The sequence below is a fragment of the Staurois parvus genome, unplaced genomic scaffold, assembly GCF_062004578.1.
Source record: "Staurois parvus isolate SC_StPar_1 unplaced genomic scaffold, SC_StPar_1.0 ptg000011l, whole genome shotgun sequence".
Taxonomy (NCBI): Eukaryota; Metazoa; Chordata; class Amphibia; order Anura; family Ranidae; genus Staurois; species Staurois parvus.
Genome location: NW_028317807.1, coordinates 25,148,413 through 25,159,031, shown reverse-complemented (window position 1 = coordinate 25,159,031; position 10,619 = coordinate 25,148,413). Strand labels below are relative to the sequence as shown.

At 42.2% G+C, this 10,619-nt stretch overlaps 1 long non-coding RNA gene across 1 annotated transcript; it reads right to left on the bottom strand.

Moving 5' to 3' along the window:
• Positions 1-1,852: 1,852 nt before the first annotated feature.
• Positions 1,853-8,591, bottom strand: LOC149474115 (uncharacterized). The gene is made up of 5 exons (XR_016311936.1): positions 8,436-8,591; positions 5,817-5,906; positions 5,363-5,440; positions 4,792-4,950; positions 1,853-3,567 (listed from the first exon to the last, which is right to left on the bottom strand). It is a non-coding gene; the product is annotated as an uncharacterized LOC149474115 (long non-coding RNA).
• Positions 8,592-10,619: the final 2,028 nt, after the last annotated feature.

Here is a 10,619-nt window from a genome sequence, read left to right as displayed (position 1 = left end):
GGAAGTCTCCCTCCAGTGGGGTCACAGAATGCAGGAAGTTTCCCGTCATTGGGAACACAGAAACAGGAAGTCTCCCTCCAGTGGGGTCTCAAAAATAGGAGGTCTCCCTCCAGTGGGAGTCACAGAAACAGGAAGTCTCCACCTAGTGGGGTCACATAAACAGGAAGTCTTCCTCTAGTAGGGCCACAGAAACAGGAAGCCTCCCTCCAGTGGTGTCACAGGGACAGCAAGGGAACAGAAGTCTACCTCCAGTGGAATCACAGAAACAGAAGGTCTCCCTCCAGTGGGGTCATATAAACAGGAAGTTGGTGTCACAGAAACACAAAACAAGGGAAGACAATGGTGTCACAGAAAAAAGAAGTCTCCCTCCAGTGGTGTCACAGGGACAGGAAATGAGGGGAAGTCTCTCTCTAGTGGGATCGAGAAAAAAGGAAGTCTCTATACAGTGGGGTCTCAGGGTCAGGAAGCGAGGGGAAGTCTCCCTCCAGTGGGGTCACAGTGGGGTCACAGAAACAGGACGTCACACATGTACACTGTAAAATCCAATTAGTAAACCTTACTTAAAAAAAGCATGCAAACCGATTGCCTCAAAAAAACCAAGTAAACTAGAATAAGAATTGTATTTTCTTCTTACAAATGCTTATTGAGTGTGGTGAACTTACACTTTAGTATACACAACTAACAAAAAATAGTGAATAGTACTTGGAAATTTTACGTTAGGTGAACTCTTAAGTTAGTATGGAGTACTCAGATTTGCCATTTAAAATAACAAAATCATTTTAAGTTAAGTTTACTGTATAATGTATTCCAAATGACACATTTATTTAGGTTGGGCTAACTAATGTGATATTTTCTGCAACTCTGAATATTGAGTTGTGGTTACTTGCACAGCAATCCGATTTACTTGTTAAAACCATGCAAACCGATTGCCTTAAAAAAACCAAGTAAGTGTTACTTGTTTTATTTTAGTTTTATCCAGACATCCATTTTACATTAACATCTCCCATCTGCCCAATACTGCAGACAAGCGGCGCAGGCAGGCCAGACTATCTAACTGTATGGCATGGGCCTGTTTCTGGGTTTGGCACCCCCTAGCTACCCATGCTGTGATTGGATGCAGTACACATCAATCAACAGGTTTCAGCCAATGATTGTGGCTGAAACCTGCTGACCGGCTCTTTCAAATTACGTTTACACAGACACAGCCAGATCACTGTGCTGTGAACAGAGGTTGTGTTTCTTCTCCCTGACAACTAAATCTGTTAACAACAGCACATAAGACACACATTACACTTCACAGATAACCCCCCCCCCCCCCCCCCCGTCAGTGTCATTAATACAGTGTACATTATTATCTGATCACTGTATTAGTGTCACTATTGATGTTAGTTGGTGTCCCTCCCAGCCAGTGTGTTAGCTCTAGATTGCCCACCACTCCATCACAGTCACACTATGTTGCTGTACCGTCATTACAGTATAGAATCTATAGCTGTGTAAATTCCATGTGTGTAGACACAAACCAATTAATATACACTTATTTGGATTTTGTTTTAACCAGAATACAATCATTTTTTTCAGAATACCAATATTTTTTATTGGATGTTTTGTGACAAATCTATATCTATTAAAAACCCAGTGGAGATCAAATACCACCAAAATAAAGCTCTGAGTGAAAAAAAAAATTGTATATAAAATTTAATTTGGGTACAGCATTACATGGCTGCGCAATTGTCAGTTAAAGTAGCATGGTGCTTAATAGAAAAAAAAAACCTGGTCATGAAGGGGCAAAAGCTTCTGCGGGGCAAGTGGTTCCATTCTCACAGGTACATATAAATAAATGACTGTTCCAAAGTTCAAATACGATTTTTTTTATTTTTCTTACTGTTATAAGAAAAAACATTGTTCTTTAAAATTTTGTTACATAACAACTCGCTTTTGAAAACATTTAGGCCTCGTTCACACCATGAGGTTTTGTGCACCTTTTTCTGCAAGAGAATGAAAACATCTTCTGCGCTATGTTCATACCACAAAACTAAATTAAAGTGGTTGTAAACCCTTCCATATATACCTAGTGAAGTGACTGGCCTTAGGTGATACAGAGATGAAACATCCTCCTACACAAGTTATACCTGTTAATCTGCAGCCTTCACTACAGCCATTTAAAGTGCTGTATTTATAAAGCTTGTCCGAGAGTTCAGAAAACAGAGGGTGGAGAGCTGAAATGAAACTCTGCAGAAATTCAGTGAGGAGAGCTCTAAGAACTGTTTGGTGGGATGAGACACCGCCTTCACAGGAACAGAGCTGAGGCTGTTAATCTGCTAGAGGGCCCTCCAGTCACCTTTTTTCTCTTGGTGTCAGGAAAAAAAAAACTTGTCAGAAGTGATTCATGCCGATATGGAGAAATGAAGCTGCAGATATGAAATTATACTCATTGCTTTTAATGGAGACAAGTACACACTGTAGAGGGATATACTTTGTTCATATTTCATGTCTGAAGTTTACAACCATTTTAATAGTAGTTTCCCTCCATGCCATTTTACACCTTACTCACAATAGGTCCGCTAAATTAACTCTGCCTGCAAGTAAAGGACCTTTTACAGGATGAGTAGGAACTAGTGAAAGAAGGATCACTTTGTATATATTATAGAGATGTACAAGCTGGCCAACTGCATCAAAATGATCTGTCTCTGGTCCTTGCATAACAAATCACCAAATAGAAAATATAGGCATAGCTCATTGCATATATCACAATTGATGGAATAAACTCATTGCATATATTATAGAGATGTACAAACTAGACAACTGCATCAATGAGTTTATTCCACGCAAGTACAGATCACTTTGAGGCAGTTAGTCAGCTTTAATATCAATTATGATACCTGAAATGAGTTTAGCCCACATTGGTAATATACAACCACTCAGGTACTGTATGTTTGTTGTATGATCAGAGATAGATTACTTTGAGGCAGTTGAACATCAATTGCAATATATGAAATTACTTTAGCCTGTATTGGTTCTGTACAACCACTGAGGTATGCCTATATTTTCTGTTTTGGTGATTTGGTATGCAAGGACCAGAGACAGATGATTTTGATGCAGTTGGCCAACTTGAACATCTATTACAATAAATTTTAAAACAGCACACTAAGGTTTCTGAGCTCTGTGACATCAGCTAACTTTAGTCTACTGAAAACAAGTCCTAGGCAAGCAGAAAAACAAAACAAAACAAAAAACCCAAACATTCTAACTCAACAGGAGATTCTTAAGGCTTTGCAGTTTTGGTGGGAGTTTGTTCTCCCCCAGGCCCAGCATCACTCTTTGAATGAAGTTAAAAGTGTTTTCCATGGCTTTAGGGTATTCCAGGTGTAAAGCATATAAAAGTCCAAAGAAGAGGCAAAGTGCTTGAGGTAGGTTCTGGAGATCCTCCATTACAATACCTCCCTTGGCTATGATGGCAATAGACACTGGGTCAAGGTGGAGATGATTTGGAGAAGCAGGCATACTTTCATCAATGACAGTCTTCAGTCCAACAGGTAAACGTGCCCAGACCTCATCGCTGTCAGAAGGCTATACAAAAACAAACATGATCATTTGTCACTGTGTTGTATATGGTTAGTTTTAGCTTCAAGGTAAGGGTCAAAGTCAATCTATTTTTGGAAGGTTTTCTTCCTTTAAAGCATTTATTTAAAGCGGTTCTAAAGGCAGGTTTTTCTTTTAATGCATTCTATGCATTAGGATAAAGCACCTTCTGTGTGCAGCAGGTCCTCATTAACTGAGACAGCAGCGAGGCATCATTACCTCCCACTGCATTCAAAGTCAGTGAGCCAATGAGGAGAGAGAGGAGGTGGGGCCAAACCGCAGCTCTGTGTCTAAATAGACACACACAGCCTTGGCACAATTGCCCCATACCATACAGCTGCTTGCTGTAGGGGCACTCAGCAGGAGGGAGGGGCCAGGAGTGCCAGCAGGGGACCCGAGAATAGGAGGGTCTGGGCTGCTCTGTGCAAAACCAACTGAACAAAAGGTGGTAAGTATAACACATTTGTTATATTTAAACAGAAAAACACACAAGCATTTTAATATCACTTTCAATTAGATAGATATATACACACGCAAAAAAGGGTATAATCCATCTGGATACACAAAGTAGTTGTAATGATACAGTTCTACTAACATGTCTAAGTTGCAAAATTGTGTTCAAGCATTAACATTTGTTTTACCCTCCCTAACTAAGGGATTAAATTTTATAAACTGCCATGCCCACCACTGTACTAGTGATATAATAAGTATTAACCTGTATTTCTAAGGAATACAAAGCGAATCCCCCCACAACTGCCAAGGTGCAACTATGATAACTTACGAAGCAAGTGATGAAGAATGTACTGGGGTCATCACCAAGTAGAACAGGGAGGCCTCGGAGCACAAGGGTGTGCATTGCTGTCACATCAGGTTTCCAGAAGTAAATTATCGAAAGTTCAGTTTAATATTGCATAAAATGCAAACCTACATGTTTATGAAACAAATATCATACTATTTGACAGTTCAGGAAAGTTACTGATTGAAGTTATTTAAGTTACACCCATAGCTTCGATGTTTTAACATCATTGGATCACAACGTCTCAAGACCACTTTAAAATATTGAAATCAATACATAGGCCAAAAGGGATTGTAGTAGAGGTTACAGGTTGTACATTTATGGTATCTTACATATCTCTGTATATGACAACAAAGTGAATCATGAAAGGTTTTGTAAGTTGAGAACAAACAAAAAGAGGGTTGCAGTAGACTCACCTCTGAATTAATTTGCTGCACAAACATGGACAATGTCTCTCCAACACTTCCTTTCTTGGAGTTGAAGATTGTGACAAAGCATGGTGCGTATCGATCCAGGGCATCAAAAAAGTTATTCTGCAGATTTGTGGTGGCTATTCTATTGAACTCTGAAAACACCTACAACACAAAAACAAAACAAAAAAAATCTCTTTTGCCCTAATATTTGAATAAGTCTCTCCCAAATTCTCCAGTACCCCAGCAGGCAGATCCTTGTCCTTCCTCTCTCTGTGGTTCCCCCAGCTCTTCCCTCACCTTTGCCTGTGAAGTTCAGTGGTTTGTAAGGTAGACTTTTCTGCCTTATCAACTGCTATCTCTGCATTCAGAGATCATTGGTTTGTAAGCCAACACAAAACTGCTTAACTCCTAAATTTACTTACCAACTACTGAACTCTGCCTTACAAACTACTGAATTCTGCATGTATAGTTCAGTAGTTTTGTGAACCAGAGCTCAGACGTTTGAAAGGCAGAGTTCTAGTTAGACCTATTGCAGGAAAATCCATTAAAATATTACTAGCTATTGGCATCTTACCTCCAGTGTACTGAAGCCCACTTTGACAAAGAGTCTGTTCAAGGAAGAGATCTCAGGCAGTTGCTGTGAGCAATTCTTCTGAAAAGGACAAAATTCCTTACTTAAAAATAAGTTCCCCCTTACAGCCTAGTGGTTAGTAGATTACAGACAGACACAGTCTTTGATACCGTATGTACATTCTTTATAAGCATAGGAAACTACAGCAAACATTGAAAAAAAAAATTACAATAAAATGTTAAATGAAACGTTCAATTTTAAGTTAAGTGGTTAGGATAAGTTTAATGGTTTAAGGCAGCATCCAGAGTTCAGTGGTTTGTAATGCAGAGTTTATATGTACCGCCTCCATCCTTAACACAGTCTTTTGTGCCCTGGGTAGTACCCCCCTTCTTGGTGGTCAGTATCTGCATCCACTCCCCCATATGGTCAGTGTTTGTGTACCCCAGAAAATACTCACAATGGCAGAGACTGTCCAGTCGGTAATTATGGATCAAGGATTACCATCACGTAAGGTACAATCTTCCTCTGTGGAATTGATCGCTGTTGACTGAAAGAGTAGAGTACAGGAAAAATGGTCATAAATAACTGTAATAATAGCTGTGTCTGTGCCCCTTGTCCTTTGTGATCAAGTGTCTTTTCATCGAGCGCTCCCCCCCACAATAGGTTTGAAGATTGCCTCCATACAAGCATTCATTGAACAGAGTGATTGTGGAGAGACAGCGCAACGTGCTCCTGGTGGTCAGACGCCAAGCCCCCAGCCATCAGTGGCTGCTCCCCATTCAAACAGTGCTTGTTGGCTGTGTCCTTTTCCCAGCTTGCCAGTCCATGGCCGCATGCACCCCTCCCCTTGCTGGTTGGTGGCCACACCCCCATCCTCCTTGCTGGTAGTCAGTATCTGTGCCCCCCAGGTCCCAGATGATCAGTGTCCACCCTCCATCTACAGTGTTGCCAACCTACCAAAATAAATTTACTGATAAGACACCCACAATTTACTGACACAGCCAGGTTTTTACTGCCATTTTGACAATTACAGTTGTAAGTGCAAATTTCAGTATTTAAGTTACAATTAAGTACAATATATAATTAGCAATGTGAGTTAAAGAAAATCTGAAGGCAAAAAACATTTGATAAAGTAAGGGCAGTTATTATAACCCATTAGTTTTCTGTCATCCCTGTCCAACTCAAGAGATTTCCTATTAACCACTTTAGCCCCAGAAGGATTTTCCCCCTTCCTAACCAGGCCACTGCGTTACTTTAACTGACAATTGAACGGTTGTGCAACATGGTACCCAAACAAAATAGATATCTTTTTTTTCCCCACAAATAGAGCTTTCTTTTGGTGGTATTTGATCACCTGTGCGGATTTTACTTTTTGCGCTATAAACAAAAACAGAGCAACAATTTTGAAAAAAAAAATATATTTTTTACTTTCTGCTATAATACATAGCCAATAAAAAAAAATGTAAAAAAAGTCAATTTTCTTCATCAGTTTTGGCCGATATGTATTCTGCTACATTTTTAGTAAACAAAATTCCAATAGGCGTATATCGATCGGTTTGCGCAAGCGTTATAGCATCTACAGACTGTGTGAAAGATTTATGGTTTTTATTTTTATTTGATTTTTACTAGTAATGGTGGCGATCAGCAATTTTTAGCAGTACTGCGACATTGGGGTGGGCACATCGCACACTTGTGACATCATTTTGGGAACCAGTGACACCAATACAGAGATCAGTGCTATAAAAAAAAGCACTTTTTCTGTATTGGTGTCACTGGGAGGGAAGGCGTTAACAATAATGAGCTAGGGAGGGGTTAAGTGTGTTCCCTGGGCGTGTTCCAACTGTGAGGGGAGCTGGGCTGTCCAATGGAGCAGAGTGATCTGTCTCCTGATAACAGGAAGCGGGGATCATTTTGCTCCTTACCGAGAGAATGGCGAGCTGCCTTGTTTACATAGGCACCTCGCTGTTCTCCACTCAGAGTGAAGATTGTTGGGTAGCTGGTGGCAATCGAGCCTGCTGGACACCTGCGCTGTCTCCCGCTGTGTGAGGAGACAGTGACAGCGGTGCTGGGGGAGTGCCCACTTGTGACCTTCACATACAGCTACGGGATTTAGCCTGCACGTGCCACCCTGTTGCCGTATATGTGCGTGGGGTGGTCCGAAACAGGTTAATTTCTGTTTCATAGCCAACACTGAAAGTGAAGGGAAATCCATGGTAGCCACCAGGATCACCAGAAATGATGTCTCCAGTTCTAACATTTTGCCTTTATTCCAGTTTTAGATTCTTTTACTCTTGGTGATAGCAGTAAAAGGAGAGGAAAAAAATCTACCAAACTGGGGCATGAGAGAGGGAAAACACACACACACATTGCCCCCCGCCCCAGACTGCAGAGGGACACAGATATGGAAACACACATTGAACAGAACTTAGCTTTTCCCATACACTTCCTCTCTCCAGCTCACAGTGCAACACACACTCACCTCCAGAGATGATACTAAATCCCAAGAGGGATGGCAGTCACAGAACTCAGCTTTTCCCCCACTCTTCCTCTCTCCAACTCACACAGCCCCCTCCTTCCTGATCACACACAGCCCTCAGCCCCCACCTTCCTGATCCCACACAGACCTCAGCCCCCACCTTCCTGATCCCACACAGACCTCAGCCCCCACCTTCCTGATCCCACACAGACCTCAGCCCCCACCTTCCTGATTCAACACAGACCTCAGCCCCCACCTTCCAGATCCAACACAGACCTCAGCCCCCACCTTCCTGATCCCACACAGACCTCAGCCCCCACCTTCCTGATCCCACACAGCCCTCAGCCCCCACCTTCCTGATCCCACACAGACCTCAGCCCCCACCTTCCTGATCCAACACAGACCTCAGCCCCCACCTTCCTGATCACACACAGACCTCCAGGAAGCAGACACTGAACACCAAGGAGGAGTGGCATATTACAGCACATGGACTTTCCCCCACGCTTCCTCTCTGCAGCTCACAATGCTCAGGCACCTCATCTACACCTCAGATCTGTCCATCCTTCAAGTCCAATTCCCCATATTTCCCACTGTACTCACCCCGTGTCTCTCACACCCTCTTCAGCAGCTCTTCTTTCTCCTGGACGTCCTTCCAGTGTGATGTCCACGTGTCTTCTGCTTGCATACTATTGTAGCTTAGCTGGGACCTCTGCTTCTCATTGGTGCAGACAACTGTCTGTCACTAATAAGCCCATGTCCTATTGGAAGTAGGGAGGAGGAAATTGTAGGTGGCTGGAGATAGGACAAATAATGATTGAGGCTCTGAGGCTGTGTATGGATATACACTTGTATTCCTGTGTGCATGTAAATGATTATGTACAGAGTATAGACAGAGACTAAGTGTACTTTGTATTTTTTTTCCTGCACACTTTACTCAGTGCTGCTTTATTAGTGTTTAGTCAGTAGTGTGCATTGTGTCATAGACATCAATACATCTGATTAGAGATCAGTATAACACAAGGTGTTTTTCACTCCCATGTGCAAGAAGCCTAGCCCTTTATCCTCCTTAAATGACCAAAAAGCAGCAGAAAGACAGCACTGTGAAAAAAAGAGCCAGCAGGAGAAAATGCACTGTAACTGGCTGCCTGTTAGGGCATTTTTAATACATTTGCAGCAGTACTGAAACACTGGACTAAAGTGATTGTAAACACAATTTAAAAAAATAACAAAGGTTTATACTTTTCTGCTCTGTGCAATTCCCCCAATGGTCCTTTTTTGGCGCTCATGGCTCCTCATGTTCTAAGTGTGCTTCCTATGGTGGTACACCTGCAGGCTCAATCCTGAGCCGCTGTCTATGTCAATTGACAGACTCTGGTTCCGCCTAATCCCTCAATCTCTCTTCACTGGCTTTGATTGATGACAGCAGGAGCAGCTGCCTCAGCAAAGCCTGTTAGACCTGGAAGTCAGAAGAGAAAGCCGCTATACAGACAGACAGCGCTTGATCAAGTGTAATAAGGGGAGTGAGGGGGCAATAATATTACCTAAACATTTATCACCTTAATGCAGGAAAAATTGTTTAGACTTTAGAATCACTTAAATCCCAACTCCAGGAAAAAAAAAAACCTTGCAGTGGGACTACAAGGGCTAATTATCCATTTTTGTCTAGATATACTTACCTGATCTTTCAATTCTCCCTGTACAAAACTGATCCCTGCAGCTCGTGCACCCCCACCCCCCATGATCTAGCGTTCTTGAGTAGTGAACTGGTCCTGATGTCATCAAGCCCATAGACCTGCAGGACATGAGGATGTCAGGAATAGTCCACTGTTGAATCGTGGGGGAGTGCCATTTGCAGTATCGGATGATCCGCTGAGTTTAAGTTTTTCTCCCCTGCAAAAACAAGCAGTTAACCCTTTCAGTGCAAGCAAAGCTCCTCTGCATAGGAATTTATTTATTTTTGCCCAGAGTTGGGCTTTAAGGACAGTTAATGCATTGCTGCCTTGTACTGGTGTAGTATTGCCACTGCTTCCTTTGTTTCAACTTGATTATTTTAAGTTGGTTTCACTCAAAAAAATAAGTAAAATGGTTTCATTACCTTGCAATTAACTCTAACTTAATAAACACTAGTAAGAAGGCATATTTTTGATATATGAGTAAAATTAACAAATATATCTAAGTTGGGAAAGCTATTGGATTTTACAGTGTAGCATCACTGTACTCTTTCTGCACACATGTTCCACCAATGTACCCCTCCTGCACACATGTTTCATTACTGTACCCCTCTGCACATATGTTCCACCGATGTACTCTCTCTGCACACATGTTCCACCAATGTACGCCCTCTGCACACATGTTCCATTCCTGTACTCTCTCTGCACACATGTTCCATCACTGCACTCTCTCTGCACACATGTTTTGTCACTGTACCCCCTCTGCACACATGTTCCATCACTGTACTCTCTCTGCACACATGTTCCATCACTGCACTCTCTCTGCACACGTTTTGTCACTGTACCCCCTCTGCACACATGTTCCATCACTGTACTCTCTCTGCACACATGTTCCGTCGCTGTACCCCCTCTGCACATATGTTCGATCTTTGTACTCTCTCTGCTCACATGTAGCATCACTGTACTCTCTCTGCATACATGTTCCACCAATGTACCCCCTCTGCACACATGTTCCATTCTTGTACTCTCTCTGCACACATGTTCCATTACTGCACTCTCTTTGCACACATGTTCCATTCCTGTACTCTCTCTGCACACATGTTCCATCACTGTA